Source organism: Lotus japonicus, chromosome 1 (assembly GCF_012489685.1).
Source record: "Lotus japonicus ecotype B-129 chromosome 1, LjGifu_v1.2".
Lineage (NCBI taxonomy): Eukaryota > Viridiplantae > Streptophyta > Magnoliopsida > Fabales > Fabaceae > Lotus > Lotus japonicus.
In genome coordinates this window covers 58,567,291-58,589,455 of record NC_080041.1, presented here as the reverse complement: position 1 = coordinate 58,589,455, position 22,165 = coordinate 58,567,291, and the positions used below count along the sequence as shown (strand labels likewise).

General features: G+C 38.2%; 1 long non-coding RNA gene across 7 annotated transcripts; it reads left to right on the top strand.

Moving 5' to 3' along the window:
• The first annotated feature begins 13,834 nt into the window (after positions 1–13,834).
• LOC130733022 (uncharacterized) lies at positions 13,835–20,510 on the top strand. Of its 7 annotated transcripts, none has more exons than XR_009017283.1 (8): positions 13,835–14,569; positions 15,993–16,158; positions 17,375–17,509; positions 17,628–17,678; positions 17,793–18,642; positions 19,158–19,382; positions 19,822–19,910; positions 20,018–20,510. It is a non-coding gene; the product is annotated as an uncharacterized LOC130733022 (long non-coding RNA). The 7 variants fall into 7 exon arrangements; XR_009017285.1 differs by having other exon boundaries at positions 13,840–14,569; positions 17,375–17,678; positions 17,793–18,092; positions 18,557–18,642; positions 19,249–19,382; XR_009017279.1 differs by having other exon boundaries at positions 13,842–14,569; positions 17,375–17,678; positions 17,793–18,092; positions 18,557–18,642.
• Positions 20,511–22,165: the final 1,655 nt, after the last annotated feature.

The window sequence follows — 22,165 nt, the reverse complement described above, 5'->3', positions numbered from 1 at the left end:
CTGCGACAAAATGAATTAATCAAAAAGAAGAAGAATGTACTTTGGAACTCATGGTTCCCGGCTAAACTTTAGATAGCCAATCAATAAACTGCTCATCGAGCGAAAAGGTACCGAAGTACTTGGAAACTTATAGTCTCCGGCTAAACTTTAGATAGCCAAACATTAAACTGCTCATCGAGCGAAAAGAGTATCAACATACTCGAAAACTTGTTAGTTCCTCAAAACTTGGACTCGACGACGCTTCTCGTATTTCCCAAACTAATATTCAGGCTCTAAGCTCTTATCTAAGATTATTATTATTGTTCAAAGTATTTAGAAGTTGATTAATGTCTTATGAGTTTTTCCGTGATGAAATAGTTTTCATTTTAATCTTATAATACTTCCTAAGAGTTTTCAGAGATCCCATAATCTCAAATAATTCCCTGAGAAGGTCTCGATCCATTAAAACATAACAAGGTCCGAACTCCGTTCGTCCTTTAAAACTCTCTCAAAATCTCATAAAAATTCGGCATGACTTGCCCGTAATCCTCACTTTCCAGAAACATAGGCACGAGTGGAATAGCATCAATGAAACAGCTCAACCAATAGGCATAAACAGCATATTCCAACACATCCTAAGTTAACCATGTAGCACATAGCATGTGAATCATTTAGCACACAATATCATGGCATCAAGTACTCAACAAGTTCGGCCGAAGCCTCAGAAATCATTTCAGACATTTAGCAATTAGGTGCATAACACATAAATCAAGTCGAATTTCATCGACACCTAAAGCATTATCTAGTAATTCAGAGAGTAGCCCTCACCTGTAACTCCTCCAGCGTTTTCCTCACAACCTCCTTCACGTTCCTCGCCTTGATCTCCAGGAAACTCCTCAAAAGAACCTTAAGCCAAATCACAGAAATCAACACATTGAGTCAGAAACTCAGCAAGCAATAAGTCCTAGGGTTACACGGTACATTACAAACTCTGTGGTACGACAATCTAACGCGTTAAGACAAGTTTTCGAAAAAGTCGGATTTCCTCCCCCCCTTGGTATAGCTCTCGGCCACTTTCCTTAATTGGGAGGGTCGATTTTTCTTCGATCAAACTTGGTTCCTAGGTTAACATACGCCGTAACTAAGACGGTTCTAAGCTCGGAAAAATTTTCGGATCGAAAACTGATATAGGGGTAGTTTGGTCATTATTTTTAGCTCAAAATTTCAAAATTGGATTTTTGAAAAACAGATTGGATGGAGACGTCCACAACGACGTTTATGACGACAAATCCTACTAGCACTAAGCCAAGTCGATAGATTAGAGCTTAAAGGTTGCGACTTTACCGAAAAATGGGTATTTAAGGTAGAAATTGATCCCGGCGGCATTTCGTCGACATTTGACAAAATCTAATCCGCAGAACACGCTCAGGAGCATGCAGGGAAGAAGTTTAGACACTGAAATCAAGCTATTTGGACAATTTTACAAAAAGCTCCAAACTTTGAGCTCAGAAAAACATAGAAAAAGTCGACAGATCTGACGATCAGAAGTGAGATATAGTTTACCTACCTCAAGGTCTTCGATTAGCAACGATCGGTGAAGAAAACGGGCAAAGATTCGCGAAAATCCGGATCCTCTCTTTCTCTCTAGCTGCTCACGGTTTTGGGGGAGGGAAAATGGGTATTTTTTTGCAAAAATCTAATTTTCAAGCTATTTATAGGTTTTGGAAAAAGCGAAAAATGATTTTTTTGCGATTCCGATTTTTCCTGCGCGTTCCTCTGCGCATTCTAAGATAGGTTCTGGCGACAGAATTCCAGAACTCAAAACAGGATTCTTGGAATTAAACCAAAAGATCCAAAATCGGCATAAGTCGCTGTAAGTCGGTTTATCCCGAAAAACTACTTTTTGCAGTGATCGTCGGATGAGAAAACTTCCTTCTGAAGAAAGATTAGGAATGACGAGAGAAATAGGGGAACGCGGGTGGAATCTTCATTTGCAGCTCCCAATAGAAAAAGTCTTCATCGTCTGTCGATCTTAGGTTTCTCGAACTATCAGGGATTCTGTTTCGGAAAACTTTCGAGAATTGGAATTTGACGTTCGTACTTTCCAGAATTTCGCATCGAAATAATTGTTTAAGGACGGAAAAGAGAAGTTCTAACATTTCTCTGAGGATTTTTGGAATTAGTTTCCATCGTGTCCCTAAGCGTAAATTAACTATTCACTAATACCTTTGACCTAGGATTAAGCGTATGTTAGTCGTGCTATAACTCTTATCGGTTTTTCGATAAATTCTTGGACTTTTCCTGAACCTTTTTCCTTCCCAAATTTATCTTAATCAAATAAACTCTTTTATTTTATTCACTTATCCAAAGCGTTAAAACTTGGGCCTTACAATGTTTATCAACATCAACTCATCAAAACACATAACGATCTCTATCAACATCTACTCATCAAAACACATAACGATCTCTATCAACATCAACATCAACTCATCAAAACACATAACGATACAATTAGAGTGCATGATATGTCAATGCAACGTCACTCTCGACGATTCCGGAAAGAGTAGGCTGGGCACGTTTGAGTCGGTCCTAACACTGGCATTGTGTCGACCATAACTCCCGAGTGTCACTTACAACCTTGACATAGCCGGATCAGTCCTAACCCTGCGGGTCGACTTTTCCCTCCGCTATGCCCGGCAATCAACAGGTCGATCCTAACCTCACGGTCGATCATATCCCCCGTCGATGTCCGAATTACCCGAAGAAAGAATAGGCTGGGCACGTTTGAGTCGGTCCTAACACTGGCATTGTGTCGACCATAACCCCGGAGTGTCACTTACAACCTTGACATAGCCGGATCAGTCCTAACCCTGCGGGTCGACTTTTCCCTCCGCTATGCCCGACAATCAACAGGTCGATCCTAACCTCACGGTCGATCATATCCCCCGTCGATGTCCGAATTACCCGAAGGTATAAACTGTACCCGAAGGTATAAACTGTACCCGAAGGCATAAACTGTACCCGAAGGCATAAACGGTACCCGAAGGTATAAACTGTACCCGAAGGCATAAACTGTACCCGAAGGCATAAACTGTACCCGAAGGTATAAACTGTACCCGAAGGCATAAACTGTACCCGAAGGCATAAACTGTACCCGAAGGTATAAACTGATGCCTTCCTTCGAGGTTGTTATCATTACTTAAAGATTTTGAGGTTATTTAAGGTCTTATGAATTTTCTTTATAAAATAGATTCCCTTTTGTCTTATCGCAAGTCTTATACATTTGCAGGATCTCCCAATCCCAAGTCGCTTCCAGAGGAGGTCTCGATCCACTAAACAAAATTAAGGCCCGAACCTCATTCGTCCTAACAAACTTTCCCCAAACTCTCAAAATAAAATCGGCATGACCTGCCCGCTATTCTCACTATTCAGAAACTCAGATTTCATTGCTAAAGCATAAATAACTCAGCACCATCAATCAACATGTCATATATCCACATAATAAGCAATAACCACATAGCACTTAGCATATAAGGCATGCACCACACATCCTAGATTACCCACATAGCACATAGCATGTAATTCACTCTCAAAAACATTCAGTAGATGAATCATCTACATTGTCAGCCGAAGCCTCAGAAAACATTTTACCAGTCAAACACAAACAAGTGCATAAACAATAAATCAAGTCGAATTCATCGACACCTAAAGCATTAACTAGCAAGGTAAGTTGCCCTTACCTCTAGTTATTCCAGCGTTCTCCTCAAACGTTCCTTCACAATGAGCTCCTTGATCTTCAGGAAATTCTTCAAAAGAACCTTTAAAGTAAAACCACAGAATTCTATCAAAATCTATCGGAAACTAAGCTATCAATGCTCACTAAGGTTACACGAAGTAGTTCATACTCCGAGGTACGATAATCTAGCGCGAAAGGACAAGTTTTCGGAAAAGGAATTTTCCCCCTCCTCCCCTATAGGGCTCGGCCACTTTTCACAATTGTGGGGCTCGATTTTTCTTCGATCAAACTTGGTTCCTATGCTTTCATTAGCCGTAACTAAGGGTATTCTGAACTCGGAAAAATTATCGGATCAAAAACTGTCGCAGGGGTATTTTGGTCATGATTTTTAACTTAGAAATTTCAAAACTGAAATCTCAAAAACCAAATTTTGCAGGGACGTTACTAACGACGTTTATGACAACTAATCCTACTAACACTAAGCTAAGGCGATAGTTTTTAGCCTAAAGGTTGAAGCTTTACCTCAAAAACTCCAAAAATGGGTATTTAAGGCTAAAATTGATTCCGGCGGAATTCCGGCGACATAACGGAAAATCTAATCCAGCAGAAGTGATCTTGGGCGCATAAGGAAGAGGTTTAGAATCAGAAATCAAAGATTCAGGATAGTTTTGCAAAAACCCATAAACTATCCACTCAGAAAACTCTACAGAAAACCTATGGAAAAAGCGATCAGAGGTAAGGATTAGCGACTATACCTCGAAACCTTGAAGCAGCAACTGATTAATCAACGATCAAGCAAGGATTGAACAAAATCTTCTTCTCCTCCTCTCCTCTCAAACTCGCGGCCTTGGTGGGTAGAAAATGGTGGAGTTTTGTGATTTCTTCTCACTTGCTTGCTATATATAGAAGATGGCAAATCGCGGGAAAATGAAAGTTTCGCGAATCTGATTTTTCCGGCGTCGTTCTCCGTGAATTCTAAGATAGGTTTTGGCGAAAGAATTCCAAAACTAAAATGAGGTCTCCTTATATTTTAGGTGACTAATGCAAAGTCGGTGTAAAACTATTTTACCCGATAAGTTACTTTTTGCATCGAATGTCGGAATGGAAAACTTCCTTCTGAAGAAAGATTGAAATCATCAAGAGAAATGGGTGTACGCGTGTAGAATCTTCATTTGAAGCTCTGAATAGAAAAAGTCTTCATTGGCGAGAAATTCTAGGGTTTTGAAATACCAGGGATTCGGTTTCGGCAAACTTCCGATGATTGGAATCGGACGTTCGTAGATCCTAGAGTTTCGCCTCGAAACGATTGTGATATATGGAAAAAGAGAAGTTCTAACATTTCTCTGAAGATTTTTGGAATTAACTTCCGTCGTGCCTAAAAGTGAAAATTAGCTATATACTAGGGTTTCTGACCTAGGTTTAAGCGTATAACGATCGTACTATAACTTTTATCGATCATGATGTAATCCTTTGACTTTTCCTGAACTTTCTCCTTCATAAATTTATTTCATTTGGTAAACTCTAGTTCAGGTTTCCCTTCACAATACATCAACCCTAATCGTAAATGGAAATCTCTTCCACTGATCCTAAGTTTAAAATCTTGGGTCTTACATTAACTAAGGGCATTCATGTAAAAAATTAAGTTAACAAACAAATTAGAATTTACAGTCTAACTATAAAAAATATGAAAAATGTTTATGACTCATGAACCAAGACTCAGTTAAGGAGAGAGTTATAAACCTAGCTATTTTATTATCAAGATGAACATTCATAATATAATAAGTCATCCCTATTTTATAGAGGTGTCTAATCCTAAATACATGGATTTAGAATTGATCATACAAACATAATCTGCCCATAAAAGTGGATTGGTCACCTAAGCCTGTAAAAACATATATCGCTATTATGAGATAAATAATACATGAATCGCTAACATGACGTAAGAAATACATAAATAGTGTGAGACCACCCATATATGGAATAGGGTGATTGAGTTATAATTAATGGTTCGCCACATGTGAGATAGCTCGCGTGATAAGGATTTGCTCGCCAAGTAAACGGGGTCACACGCCAGGTAGTAAGACCGCTCGCCTGGTAGTGCTAGAGTCGTCCAATTAACCAAAAAAATGTAAATATGAATTTCATTGTTCATATAAATTAAAGAAAAATCTAGGAAGTATGAATTAAGAAAGAGATAATTCAGTTATAGTTACTCTGTGAAAATATTGAAAAACATGTTGCACTTTCTATGTGTTAAGGAACATCTAAAACAACACAAACCAACAAAAGATCAAAATTTTACAAAGAGAAAGCAACAATACTCATAATAGTGAAATAGGAAGATGAAGATTTTGGATGTGAAATGCGAAAGTAAAATATAAAAAGAGCACATAGCCTTTTTCCTTCAAAGAAACTCACCTCTCCTTCCATCTCACAAATGCATTCTTTCCAACCTTGTCTCTCAATGTATCAGACCTTTCATTGAAAGCGTCAAAACATCCATCAAGTTCTCCAGAGGAAATATTTTATTTTTGGCACGGATAAAAAATAAAAAATATACAGATGGATGGGGTGGATATATATATTTTTTTAATGCAGATTTAAAATTGAATATGTATTCAAGTTAAGAGAAAACAAAATCTTGCATATTTAATATTGAATATGTATTCAAAGTTAAGAAAAAACAAAATCTTGCATAAAATATTAAATAACAAAATTTGTATATTTTTTATTGGTATGATATGAGGGTGACACATTTTTTTAATGCAGATTTAATATTGAATATGTATTCAAAGTTAAGGAAAAACAAAATCTTGAATATTTAATATTGAATAACAAAATTTGTAAATTTTTTATTGGGATGATATGAGGGTGACACGTGACAAAAAATTCTAGAAAAAAACCTTTCTTTTAGTATATTATATAGAATATAAAATAGATAGATGAGTCAGATAAGAGTTTTAAAAAGGTTTTTAAAAATTAAATTTACTTAATAAACTCGATTCAAAAAGTTGTTTTAAAAAACACAATTGAATTTCACTTCTTGCATCCATGTGGTATTTCAATGATCATGTTGTGTGGAAGGGAAGAAACGCGTTGGAGTAGATGGTGGGATATTTTTGTAAAAAAAATTGAAAAATGTTAGCAACGCTATCTTTAACCACTGTCTTTCTAACGTTCTTTCATTGATTAGTTGAAATTCATGTGAGGTTAACTAAAAATATGACCTACATAAATTACAAATAATTAATAAGAGAGTGTTTAAAAGTAAGTGTTGCTAACAGTCATTTTTAAAAAGAATGGCAAGATTGGAAGTGAGGGTGGTGAGAATAGGAGTAATGATATATACACACCTCATTTTCAAAACACTTCATTTTCACATTTTTTTATTTCTATCTCTCTCCTCTTATCATCTATCACATCTAATATTTTCTCTCTCTTACTTTTCCTTTTCTTCCTATCTCTCTCTTCATTCCACCTCTCTCCACCTCAGAGAGAGGTGTGGAGATAACATTATTGTGAGAATAGGAACTCCTCATTTTTTTGGTTGTCACATATAATATTTTTTATTTTATTTTTTTGGTCAATCATATAATATTTTTTAAGAAACTCATAAGTATTGGTCTCTAGGCCGTACTTTAGCCAAGTCCAAATATTGACCCAGAATCCATCTATCGCAAATAATGTTTTGGGCTGCAAGAATAACGTATAAAATAATTGAGGTGTGCACACCATATAAAATTACTAGTGTAAATGTTTAGTCTGGCCTAATCAATTTACAGCACCATGTTTTTTGACTTTTTCTCATAAACGCACAGTACTAGCGATTTTCACTTCGTGCAGATGCATTATGAGCTTTATATATCTGTAAGTTTAGGGGATCGAATAGATCCTCTAATATTAAATTTTCCGGTGTGTTTTCTCAAGTTAAAAATTGTGTTTATCTCAGGTTAAAAAAAAAAATTGTGTTTATCTATGTATTCAAAAATACTTTGAGCGTTCCACCTGCAATTAGTTAATGGGTTAAGCACCGCGGAAATTCACCAACTTGGTAACCAAAGGGGTGTTGGCGAAGGAGAACGTCAACGGCTATCGATTATTTCCTAGTTTCGATTTTGTTGAGGAAGCGGAGTATGATAATATCTGTCAGCCATGGCAGGGTTGTCTAGTTGTCAAACTGCTAGGCAAGCATATCGGCTATACTGCCTTGTGTGATAAGCCGCGTGCGCTTTGGAGACCTACAGGAGGTATGGAGGTGTTCTATCCAAGAACATAGAATAGGGGTATAGTACCCAAAGTGTGAGGAAAGTGATGTGAATGCTTAGAGAGAGAGGTTCTAACCGCTAGAGAGAGAAAGAGTAACTGATTTTCAATCTTGTTATGTCACAAATGAGCTAAGAGTCCCTTACATTTGGTAACCGTCCCCTATTTATAGGTGTCGAGTTGGGCTTGGCACCTCTAGTGTACCTTAATGGGCCAGTTGGGCCTCGGGGAGGGAGGCCCAAGTCTCAGGTGCGCCCTCGCCTGAGGCCAGCGCTCTTGGGCGAGGGACCCTGGGGTCTCGCCCAGACCACAAGTTCAAAAGACACCGAGCTCGAAGCATGAGAGCTAAGTGTGTCTTTAAGCAGGAAAACTAGGGCGAAGGCCATAAGAAACTAATCAACGCTAAATCCTAAAGCCTAAAAACGAAGATCAATGGCCAACACGGCTTGGTGAGTAAAGCTTTTAAAATCTACATCTCAAACTTTTGTTGTGCTCCTCTTCTCTAGGCGGTCTGAGTCCACAAGTGAGCTTGTGGCGATGGCATTTGGTCATCTCGCCCCACCATAGCTATGCGCGTGCTCTGAATCGTGACATTTTGACATGGGTCGAGCCTTCGCCACGCGTCGTGCCCTGAAGTGGTGCTAGGGTCAGAGAATCCACCGAATCCCAACTGCTATCTTTGAAAAGTCCTTTCGAATCACGGTAAAGCCTGACAATTTGAATTCAAACCAATCAGCTTCAACCGTTGTAACTTTTCATTTAATGCGTTGCCTTCGTTTCCCGAAATCCGCACCACAGTCCCTTAAGTAATCATTCCACCTTTGTCATGATAAGGCACGATTCCCCAACCGTTTCTTATATCAACTTTTAAATTCTCCTTCCTTCTCTTGCTTACCGCTTCTGGAATCCTAACACTTTGCTGATGTAACACCCCGGTTTCTCAACTGAGGAGTCACATTAGTAACCTAACAAAGTCTAAGGACTATTTCGTAATCCTAAGATAACACAGTAAATTTTTTTCCTTTTCAAAACAACTAAACACAGTTTAATACATAACAGTCTTAATTAAACAACTCGTTCCCGACATATAGTAATAGTGTCTTACAATAGCATAAGTAAGTTTCCAAAATAAGTGCGCACACTTAAACAGTGGCGAAAACAGGATTTTTGTAACAGAGTTTTCAGATAGCGAAGAAGACTCAAAACATAAACTACTAAGAGGAAACTATATAGCTTCTTCCATCCTTGCTCCGCCAGTTACTATCCCTTCTCCATCTCAGCATGGCTAAGCATCGCCAGAAGGCTCTTCATCGCCTAATAGCGTTAAGCGCCCAAATAACAAGTAGCAAATAGAAAGGGTTAACTCCATGCAACTACCACATATAAAGGAGAAAATCATGCTATTCAAATTTAATTACCTAGCATGGTAAATAAACGAGCGGACGAGAGGAGTTGGAGGTAGGTCCGTCTCGCCCTGATAGGTTGAATGCTCAGGAACGTGATCCGGCGGGGAAGCAACTGTACCTTCAGGGGCGGGATGTATGATGGCGTTTTCCTGAGGTGCAGACGAGATAGCCACCTCGCCCTCTGGGTCTTTTGGAGTAGCGATGGCGTCGCCAGACACGGGTTTCTTGGTTCTCTGGGATTTCTTTTGAGCGAGGGGCCAAGGGCCTCGCCGTCAGCATCTGAAGCCGCAGTACGTCTCCTCTTGCCCCTGTTAACGTTGAACTCAGGGGGAAATTGGACAACCTTGGCAACAAGAGCGCTCTTCAGTTCGGCTTTGGTGAACTTCATTTCTTTTGAAAAGGGAAAGCAAAACTTTGGCAAAATTAAAGGAAAAATGGCAGAATATATGTCGAACGACATAAGGGGGAAGCAGGAAAGGACTCGTGGCAAGAAGAGATCGTGACCTAAGAACTGAGGAAGGGTGTTTTCACGAGCAGCCTTCAGCAGTTGGGAGCATTCAAGGATGGGGACTTTGGCGAAGAAGCTGAGGGTGATTTTGTCTTCGTCTCTCAGCAATGCCTCTGACGTTTTGGGAACATCATGGGGGGCCTTGGTCCAATAAAAAGGGAAGCGGGCGGTCCTGTCCCGCAAGGTGAATACCTCAGGATACGAGGGACAGACCACTACCTGGAAGTACCGGTGAGAAAATATGTCTTTTGCGCTACTCTTGTAAGGGTGAAGACGTTGGCGCCTGGCGCGGGATTTCAGAGAAACCTTACCGTGGGACCGCAAAGACTTAGGTTCCACGACGTAGAAGTAGAAGAAGTGGGTGATTGAGGGCTCAAGGCCAACCGCGTCGCAGAGCATTTCGAAACACCTCGCAAAGGCCCAGGTGTTCGAGTGAAGTTGACACGGGGCGACGTTGACCTCCTTCATTACTTGGCAGAGGAACGACGAGAACGGGAATTTTATTCCGAGATCGAGGTGCAGGTATTCATAGACATAGAAGAAGTGAGACCTCTTATTTTTCGCAGCGTCTTCGATCCCTTGGTTTTGCCACAGACGGTATTTGCTCTTACAACCGCTGGCGCAGAGGATAGACTCAAGGGGCTTCTCGAAGCAAAGCCCACCGGCCCGACGAGCGAAGTCGGCGACAGATTCGTCAGTAGTATGTTCAGAGGGCTGACGGATGGCCTCTTGAGTAGGGCTATCAGAAACAGATTGGGGAACGGTGGCGAATACTTTGAACCAGAAGGCCTTAGCCGCCTCCTCGTCAAGGGGGATTCCATTGGTGGGAGGGGGTCAACCGGAGTCGCTCGTGCCGGGGTGGCGCTCCGGGTGGAGTTTCTAGCGTGACGCTTGGGCGGCGGAGCGGGGAAAATTAGAGGGAATGAAAAGCAGTGGTGCTAGAGCGACGGTTTTCTGAGAAGTTTTTGGGAGAAAAGTAAGGATGCAAAGAGTGGAGGTTTCGAAAGTGGTAGATGGTAGAGGAACATGGTTTTTATAGGAAGGGGGTGATTGTTGGAAGGAGACGCGTGTAAATCTCCTGTGGATAGTTGGTTGAAATCGTGGGAAAGTAGTGAAGAATCATGCCCCATAATGACGAAAAGAAATGATTACTTTGGGGAAGGACGCAGATTTTTGGGAAGAGCGAACGACGCATTAAATGAGCTGCAGCGGTTGATTGGCTTAAATCTAGAGGGACATGCTTTATCATGATTTGAGGGGACGTTTTGAGAGCAGCGGTTGAGATTCTGAAGATTCGTTGACCTTTGCAATTCAACCAACACATCATGTGTGACCCCCACGTGCCAGGACACCAAACTAACGGACGCTCGCCAACGCTAAATGGCGAGCAGGCTTGTCTTCGTCGCCACAAGTGCACCTGTGGACTTGAAGAAATTTGTAAAGGAAAATTTGTATTTACTTCACACCATGTTGGTGACCTACTATATTCCTCAGTAGACTTAACTTAGGCTAGCTTCTATTAATGTTTGTACCTTCATTCTTAAAGACACACTTAGTTCTCATGCTTCGAGTTCGGTGTCTTGTGGACTTGTGGACTGGGCGAGTCCCCTAGAGGGTCACGCCCAGGGCCGCCCGCCTCGTGGCGGTCACACAGGCTCATAGTTGGGCCTCCCCCGCAAGGCCCAACTGGCACAATAGGGGTAATTAAACTCGCATGGCCCAACCCCTAGCCTATAAATAGGGAACAACTACCACATGTAAGAGATTCTTAGCTCATTTTGCTCAATAACAAACTCTAAATTCAGTTATTTTCTCTCTCTAAGCGGTTACACTCTCTCTAGGCAGTTACGCATTTCCCTCTCTAGATTGTCTCTCTTATTGCAATCCCTTCACTCTAGGTATTATATCCAATCTCTTTGTTCTTGGCTAGAACAGGGGAAAACAAGGATTGGCTCCACCACTCCAACTCACGGGGAGTTAGATCTGTGAAAGCTGTGCCGAAGATCAAATAATCTCTTAATGAAATAATAATTAATATAAAATCATTCATGTGACTCTTTTACTAGATAATTTAAGCTTTTAAGATAACCGATTGTTTGACAAATGAGTTGATTTATTGTGAGCGTGCAAGAGATAAAAGAAAGAAAATAAAATATAGTTCTTTGGTCAGATAAAATATGCTCAATGTTACGATGGTAATAGACTCATACCCCCCAATTTATGTTTTGACTATTGAATCTTATGATTGCCAATTACACGTTTCAAGTTGCCAAACTGGAGAGAATTGTTGATGACGAGATCACAGTTTATCCCGAACACACAACTTGGAATTACAAAGAGAAGGACCAGTAAATGATTACATGTAAAGTTGTAGGGATTGGATCAGACGAAATTTTACTGAAAATTGAACCAATCCAAATCACAAATACTCTTAAACATTTACAACTCTTAATAGTACAAGTTAAAAAAAGAAGCATAACTGATGTGGTGTGTGTTTGTAATTACAAACGTTCAAATTGGGAAAAAAAAAACTATCGCTCCAATGACATAAGGAATATGGATTAACTAAAAGCACATTCAAACAACTTTGGAATATGCAATGACAAAAATATAATCACACTCATATTCATGTCATTGGAGTGAACTTATATCTATCAATGATGAGGTTTATCATTATTTAATCTTAATACACGGGAAGTCACGCGTTGTAGTATCTAGTTGTGCTAATCAATGACATAACTTATCAACTATATCAATATGAAGAAAAGGGATCAATAAATGATTACATGATAAAATCGAACGGGTTGGATCAGTTGAAATTTTACCTGAAAATCGAACTAATCCAAACCACAAATACAACTCCTAATTGTACAAGTCAAAAAGGAAGAATAACTGATATGGTATATGTTTATAATTACGTACGTTCAAGTTAACAGAATCACATTCTCTTATATGATATAAGGGATATGGATTGGCCAAAAGCACATTCAAACAGCCTCGGAATGTACGATAACATAAATAGAAACACACTCGTATTCATGTGCCTGGAGAGAATTTTTATGTTATCAATGATTAGGTTTATGTCGTTATTTAATCTTAATATATGAGCAGTCGAGCACTATAATAGCTAGTTGTGTTCATCAATGGCTTGCGTTATCAACTATATCAATACGAAGATAAAGGATCAATACATGATTACAAGATAAAACCGAAGGGATTGGATCGATCATGTGAGATGTTACCTGAAAATCGAATCACACGCAATCACTCCTAAACTTATATGACTCCTATTAGTACAAGTCAATCAGGAAGAGTGCCTGATAGTGTGTGTTTGTAATTATGTATGTTCAAGTTGATCAAAACACATTTGTTCCAATAACACATGCAAGATATATGAATTAGTTAAAAACACATTCAAACTATATTGAAATGTTGATGATGACAGAAATACAAAAACACATATTCAAGTGATGGAGAGAATTTATGTTATACTCTCTTCGTTCCTAAATATAAGACCTATTCCAAAAAATGACGCTTATTAAGAAAACATGTAAATGTATTAATTGTTGTATTTATTGGTTTTATTAAAAGTTAAATAATTTTCCTTTTTACCCTTGATTTGTATTCGGTAGCATCTTGAAACTATGAAAGCTCAATAAATGCAAGGTGAATAAATGGAAAATAATAATAAATGTTTCTCAGACTTTGTAAGAGGTTTTATATAAAGGAACACCAATTTTTTTTATTTTAGGTCTTATAAATAGAAACGGATAGAGTAAATGATTAAGTTTATGTCGTTATTTAAACTCAATACTTGAACAGTCCAGCACTATACTAGCTAGCTAGTTGTGCTTTAATGAAATGCCTTATCAACTATCAACAAGAAGAGAAGGGATCAAATATTGATAATGATCCTTCCTCATATGATATGAATTATCTTCTATCCTACAATTGAAGGTTTTCAGATCACTGTTCATGTACTATCTTTTTTTTTGTTACGGGAGAGGAGTGGGTTGGGCCTATTGAGTTATATGGTGGCCCCTTTCACTGCTATTCTTCACCTTCTCTTCTTTCTCTTCCCGTAGGCAAGCGTCAGCTGCTTACTTGCCGTCCCTTTGATTCAACGTGTTGCTGAGATCATAGCCTAATTTCTTGGATAGCTTGCTGCTTTCCTTTCACCTACTTCATCATCCTCTTGAAGTAGCTACCTCTGTTAGTAGCCCAGTTCACGACAGCATCAAAGGTTTCTGCCTCTATCCTTCCTCTTCCCCTAGCACTGTTCACGCGTCATCTTCCTCCTCACGTAGGCACTGTTCACGCGGCAGATCTAGGGTCCATAGCGTAGGCACTTATGCCACAGAGCAGAGACAAGATCTTTGTCTTCCTCTGACTGCCTATGCTCTGTTCCTTTAACCGTACCTCTGTAGCTAGGGTAGCGTGAGGGTTCTGCAATCGATGCTCAATTTCCAACTGGATCCAACTGGCGTGATTTGATGCATGCCTAAATTTATGCTTATAAATTGATCACTTTCTGATCTCATACGCTGCTCACCTGCTTGTGGTACTTCTTCGTGAAGGGCTCCCTCTTTCTGGTCTAAAGCAAGTGTTGTTTCTGCTTTCTGCTTTCTGGTCTAAAGCAAGAGAGGTCATTGCATGTTAATTCTTCACCAAGAACAGGTTTGTGCTCATGACCTCTGCTTTGGTTTGTTTTGATTATGCTTAAATGTCATTTTGGATAGGTTTGATAATATACATGTTATTTGGTATTTTATTTTGCTGAATGTCATTATTTTGAAATTTGGTTTGGTATGATAGTATATCTCATTTGAAATCTGAAATTTTACTTTGTCATGTTAGTTATTAAGAGCATGTACATGTTTTCATTTTCTTCATAGTGAAAGTATGCTGGTAACTCATTAAAACTAAGGGTGTGTTTGGTTCTAAGGAAGGGGGGGGGGGGGATTTTAGTGGAGGGGAGGGATTTTATATGTTATCATGTTTGGTTAAGAGAAGGGGAAGGGAGAGGAATTAATCCATTTTTTATTTGGTTCCAAAGGGGAGGGGAGGAATTTTAAAACATATTTACATTTAACCCCATATGGTGTCATCTTCCTACCACTGGCATTGAATACCACTGGTGTCGTGTCCTTCAAAATTGGGCATCACAATTACTACTAGCAAAGCAAAGAACCCTATCAAATGGTGAATTTAAACTTGCAGAAGACATGTATATATATATTTTTTCTTTGTATAAATGACATAGAAAGAAAGGGAAGACTAATCAGATGATCACATTTTCATCCTACATTTGCATAAATTAGGACTCAGGAGAATGGTTTATAATTTTGATGCAGCACATTTTGAAACATAACCCTGTTTTGGAATACTTCAATCACTTTTCTTTAGTAACTAAACACCACAAGGTGGGTTGGTGAAGGAGCTAGAATAAGCCACCAGCTGGTATCTTTTGGGCTTTAAATTTCAGTCAAGATTGTTCCTAGATTTTGTATTTCAATTTAATCAATATAATGAAAGAGGTTATCACTTAGAAACATCATGGTACCTTCTACATAGAGCTGCGATTTGAAGGCTATAGAGGTACCTTCTACTTCCCAAAGCCAGCTGTTAGTTATGCTTTACAGGTTGTGTCTATATTGTATAGCAGCCTCCTAACTCATCCTATCAGACATGTATGGTTATAAATTGAACAACTTAGTGTGAGGATCTTCATATGTTCCTTCATAATCGATTTATCCATTTTCTTCTGCACTATCCATCTTTGTTCTCCACTATTCAGTGAATCATTGTGATGGCGGAATCAGGTGGACATACGAATCCTATAAAGAGTCTTTGTCTGGGAAAAATACTTTGAGAACCAGGCTTAGAGTTCTTCGGATGTGGGAAATTCGTCCAGTGAGTGAACCACTGAGTCCATATTCCCTGCACATTGTTCTATTTTATGCTGAGGGTTTGAATGAAAAATCAATCTTTATCCATCTCACATCATTCCTTAATCAGTATTCCTTATAGCTTTTCGATAGATGTGTGTAGCTTTGTGTGGATTTGTATCTAATTGCATTTACTTGTGTTTACCTCTTAGTTGTTGCCAACAGCAACTAAAATCTGATGTTCTCCTTGGTGGGGATTCAAATGCAGTTGGGGAGTTATCCAGTAACCCAAAGTTTGACAGTGTCAGCCGTTAAAGAACACTCTAATCAGTTGTTGAATCATCATTCTCAGAGATTGGATCCAATAGACTAGCTTACGTAAGTTTCTCATTTTTCTAGGCAAATTTTTTCTTTTTTTTGTTTCTTTGATATAATAGTATGTAGAAGGAATATAGGGAGTACAATCCATGATGGCTTATGGAATAATTGCACCTGCAACTAAATGAGTAATTGTAGAAGAAAATAAAGCAGAAAGGAATAATGATCTCTAAAGCAAGTAAAACTTCTAAAGAACACAAGTGAAATGGATTGGTCTGAGAAATGTGGTCTCAAGGCTGTGCACTATCCTGAATTTTGAAGATGCCATGATTTATTCCAAGCTACAAACATAATATAATGCTTGCACATGCAGTAGCATGTCAAACATTTGGCCTGGATATTTTGCAATCAGGAACATTGAAATATTATAATGATTCTTTTTCTTTTTAAAATCATGTTTAGAGAAACTTTATAGTGTGTGCTTCTTGCCTTTGGCTGGTGGTGGTGATAATTTGTTGATCATATAATGACATTCATGTACCATGGATTATATTAGATATGATTGGCTTAGTGAGTAAACAACATATCCATCTCACGAATTTAACTCTGCAAGATCTTTGTGTCATGTCCTCAATTCTTTATTCTTTTTTTGGATTTTACAATCTTTAATCATGTAGAATCTTCTCAACTATTTGATATGCATGTTCATATGGTTTTGATTATTGAAAAGGTTATAATATGTAATTGTGATTTATCACCCAAAATGGGTTATTTTAATACTGATATCATTTAATGGGGTTTGATTTGCTGGTTTAGAAAAGAATTTTCTTCTTAGATGTTAGTGTGAGGACTCACAGTAACACTGGAGAGGAATTTACAGAGCATAGTCCCCTAGAGTGAAATAGTTAAGTTAAATTTTCTAAATTAACTATCAAGTGTAATTATTTGAACCTCATTAGTTTACATTGGTGTTTGACTTTAGGCATGTGTGCAGCTTGAAATCGTAAATTAGCTAGGTGGAAATGTGGGAATTAGGAACAACCAGTACCAGCAATAAATTTATGAACTGTGTTTGAGATTTTTTTTTTCATAAGATGAAATATATGTGACTTTTAGATTCTAAATGAGAAAATGAGAATGGGCATAGCCTATTTATAAGCAATGCATTGCGGATAATTGGGAATAAATCCATATACTTACTGTTGTAGCAATCTTCCCTACCCCATCAGTGTTCTATGATGTAGGGAATAGGTTATTATGTTTTTGCCTAATTCAGTTTCAGGTGAAGACATCAACTGTAATTGCTGGCCCGATTCCCAGTTGAAGGTTCTGGAAGCTTCAACCTCCCCTGCCGGCTAGATTGGAAACCTACGTCGTCCTCAAAAAACCAGCTGGGAAATTTGCTTTACAGGTTGGTTCATAATTTCTTGGGTAGCTTATAGCCTTGACTGGCACCTACTTCATAATCCGCTGAGAGCTAATGATGTCAAACTTCTATAAATTGGTCATCTTCCTTCCTGTTCTCCCAGAGGAAGGTATATTTTGTTTCAATGGTAAAGGGTAAAAAGCTTCAGAGTAAGGTAATTGTTATGTTCCAAATTGCTTGCTCATTTCCTTTATCCTCACCCCTTCCATATTTCCATTCTATATTCTTGCTCAATGTTTATAACCTAATTGCTTTGGTTTTCGTCCAGATGAAGAACAAATAGAAGCTAGGACTGAGTAAAATAGTGATTAAAAGAGCCTTCAGCTGTTGGCTTCAGCTACCTCCAGCCACAAAGTGTGCCAAAGAAGGAACAGAGGCAGGAGCTGAATCGAAACCAGGGTCCAAGTCACTAATTTGGTGTTGTTTACTTCTCACAACAGAAGAGGAAAGTTCCTGATGCATCAGACCCTCTTCACAACCGTTGAGTCATGGCTTGATGATTTTGTTTGCCTATTAGTTAAGCGAGAAGGAGCCAAAGTTGGAAACTGGGATGTTAAATTCCGTAGAGGTACTGTTAAAATTCTTTGAAGCATTTTGCCAACCATGGTTGGATGTTATGAGGGTGTGGGAAGCTGTTTTATTCAAAATACAATTAGGCCAATATTTGCTACTGTTCACATGTTTGGATCAGCTTATTATTTCACAGAATCAATTATGGCACGCAGAAGCTTCTCCCCGTAATTTACTCTGATTTAGATTCAATGGTAGAAGGATTTCTAAACATGTTATTAGGCGGTTGATCAGTTAGAAACCCCCACCCCCATATACTGTATTGTGCTGTAATCTATACATGATATGTAATTATAGCCATTTATTCAGTTTTCTACTTATAACATGTTTGGACTTTGAATCAACTTATTATTCATCAGAATTAAGAACACCGGTTCAGTAAAGAATTCAATACATTTTTCATGAGAACATCTTCTATTATATACTTTAGTTTAAACCCACCCTATTGACATGATCTCATAGAGCTTAACGCGACTGGATCCGAGCACGAATGGCAATCGTGAAGTCAGTTTTTCTATTTTTCTGTCCAATGGGTGATGTTGTAAAAGGTAAATCCCTACCACTGGATTTTCCTTGAATCATTGAGCTGTTTGGTTTTATTTACAAATTCAAATGGTAGTTATTTGCTAGATTTTATAAGTATGTTATTTACTTAGTGTTTCTTCTAGAACTCCATCTTTGAAATAATCATGGATAAGCTTATTTAAGTTCAACCACATCCAAATTACACTAAATACCTTTAATTTGCAAAATTGAATCACTAGCTGTGATTTTGATAACTAATATGGTTGCTTCTAACATGTCAAGTTTTCTGAAAAATGAGAATATTTTGGGGTTGAACCTTCATTAGTTAACATTCATGATTTCGTGATGTTCATTTTCTATATATGCATATCAAATTACATTTAAAACATTCTTCTAAAATCCTAAGAAAATCAAGTGAGGAGGTATCAACAAAACAAGATAAAACTGATGGATTAGCAGCCTGTAGGTGAAAAACTAAAGCATGTTGTTCCATTATTTCATGGTTTTGATAAGCTGCCTGAACTTGAGCTTTCTGCAGATGCAGAAGACCTGTGCTAATTTCTAAGTTCGAATGTGTATGGATGAAAAGGTGTGTCCACTAAATAATCATTCTCCACTTCTTCTACCAGATTTACCTAATGATGGTTCCTGGGAACAGACGAGAGGTTTTTGTAGCTTATCTACTTAATGGGAAATGAAAGATGAGAAAGGGGCATTATCATATGTTGAGTAGAGCTTTTGGATAGATGAGACACATATCAAGGTAACCAATGAATGTTTCTTTTACGGATGCTTTGGACATGAAGAAAATGTGTGGGATTCTATCTTTTCATTGTTGTGCAGAAATAGAGATAACATGTAGATCTTGTGTAGAAATAGAAATATATGAATTATCTGAAGTAAAAGCTTTTCATTATCATTCTTATAGATTTACATTTTCAGATCTTGATCTTCTTACTTGAAGAGAAGATCAAGATATCTAATGGGAAAACCTTAGACACTATTGGTGTGGATACTCAATTACTGCAAGTATGTAAATATTTATTTATTCATAAAAATTTTGCTATGTTTTTTGAACTTATCATCAGATATCATTAAGGCATTTGTTCATAGCCACTTTTACTTTGTCCTAGCAGTGCTATAGACTATAGAGTATAGACTTTAGTATCTTTCACTTATTTGTTTCTTTTCTGATGCTGAAGGACTCTGTCTTAAGGGCCTCATTAAGTGGAAACAGAAACAATCAATTGCATTTGCTGATTAGAACATTAGAAGAAAACAGTAGTAAATGGTATGGGATCAAACTTTCTCTTCCAACCCAATTTTCTCAAAATCTAACAGGATTATTTCAATTTCATCTATGGTAATAAAAGTAATTCCAGCTGTTGGTAACTGTAGGCGCATTGTTGTTGGAACTTGGAAACCAACCACTTACCATCTGTGGAGAGAATAAGGAGAAAATGAAGAAAAAGCAAGTTTGTGAACTGTATTTAGTAACTTTCGAATTGTGTAAATTCAGAGGATAGAAAGGATGTGCTAGGAGTTTATTTAGGACAAATGAGTAGATATGTTGATACAAAGCCTGAAAACAAGAATGGACAAGCCGACAAGTAAAGGAACAACACTATGAAGGATGGAGAAAACAACACTTACTTTTAAAGAACTTTTCTTTTAAATTTTTTTTTTACATTTGCACTTTATAGTTTCTATAAATTTATCCTTTAAATTCTAGAAAAGAGAAAATTAGCATGTCTTAAGTAAACTGGATCATCTCCATGAAAATCCCGTGCAGTTTTACCTTTTTTTTTCCTATTCTGTACGGGTGACATGCTGGTCTAGATGTTGTAGAAGAACAATTGTTTGATGATATTGATTGTCAAGGTGTTGTGAAGGATTTTGAGTAAGGGTGATGTCTAAGGTCTATCTGGATCATCAGCTATATTAAAAGATATTTTTTGGGTCATTTATTGGTGAGCACAATCATTCTGATTCATTTCCTGCACTCATTTCCTGTTGTGTTAAAAAAATGTACATTTTGAAGGAGGGTTCGAGCAGATCCAGGCAGCACTCCAAATAGGTCACTCCCATGCCCTCTATTTACTCTTCTCAAATACTTTCGCTGGATTACAATTACCACCCTTGAAAATACCATCACCCTTGAAATTATCTAATTAATTATGGAAGAACACAACTCACAGTTTCACCTGCTGAATTAAAAACCAAATTCAACCACCCACTGTCCACAATTTTTCATCACCCATCGTTGAAACTTGAAATTGTTCTTGAACAATTCAAATCAAATCTAAAAATTCATTTAACACATGCTTATTTGGTTCTAGGTCCTGCATTGAAAAAATGAAAGGGATGCATTTGACAAAGTAATTCATCAATTACAGGTGCTTCGCTGTGGTTTTGCAACTGCAGCAAAAAAAAAAACCACAACCCCCATAGCTACCCCAATGAGCCACAAGTAGCCCCATGAATTAACCTTCTACTTCAAACCCAAACCTCCCAAATACACCCATAACAGTAACCATCCAGATCTCCAAATCCCATATCCACCATCCTAGATTGAAACCCAACAACTCCAGCACCTGCAAACCCAGAAAATAACCAGAAGAAACCCAGAAAAATCAACAACAGAACACATCCACGGAGTGCATCTGGTTCCATGAGGGGTCATACCTAGGGTAGAGCCGCAGAGGGGCGGCTGGACTGGTGGACGATGGTGGCGTGGCGTGGTGGTGGCCGGTGGTGATGCGTCGTGTCGTGCGTGTTTGAATCTTGATGACCTAGTGAGAATGCGAGAGAGTGAGGGCGTGGTGAGCGTGAATCGTGAGAGGGTGAGAGCGTGAGTCTGTGAGTGTGTGTGAGAGAGAGGAGTAAGTTGGGGTCTGGGTGCAAATTAAATTTCTCAGGGGGTTCAAAAAAAAAACATAACAGGGGGTAAGTAGAATTTTTCTTTTTTTCAGGGGGTTCATCTGAACCCCCTGACTTGGCTGTGGGTCCGCCCCTGGAGAAGTGTATTACTAATAACTTTCATGAGAATGACGTGGGGGCAAGTGACCCTTCCACACCCAAAGTAGATCCGTTCCAGGTGATAATCTATCACTTTCACCACTTCTTTTAAGGTATATTTATCCAATTATTTTCATCAATTTATTTATCAATTTGAAATACATATTGGTATTACATATGTATACTTTAATACCCCAAAATACTCATTCAAGCTTTCTTTCAGCCCTTATATCATGTATAACCCCTTTCCTCACCACAAAACATCTGAACAAATATTTAATTCTTCACATCATTACTTTCATAAACCAACAAAAGTGTCATTCACATAACATCACATGTATGCATCATTATGCCATGAACATCATTGAAATTCTCTTCTGAAACTTGATGCCACGCATACCACCTCTTCACCATCTGGATTCATCGTTCCATAGCATTTAAATCCCCACATTATTCCTTCCACAAAATAACAAAATATTCATCATAACAAATATGAATGAATAGTAAAATTACTATTCACCATCATCA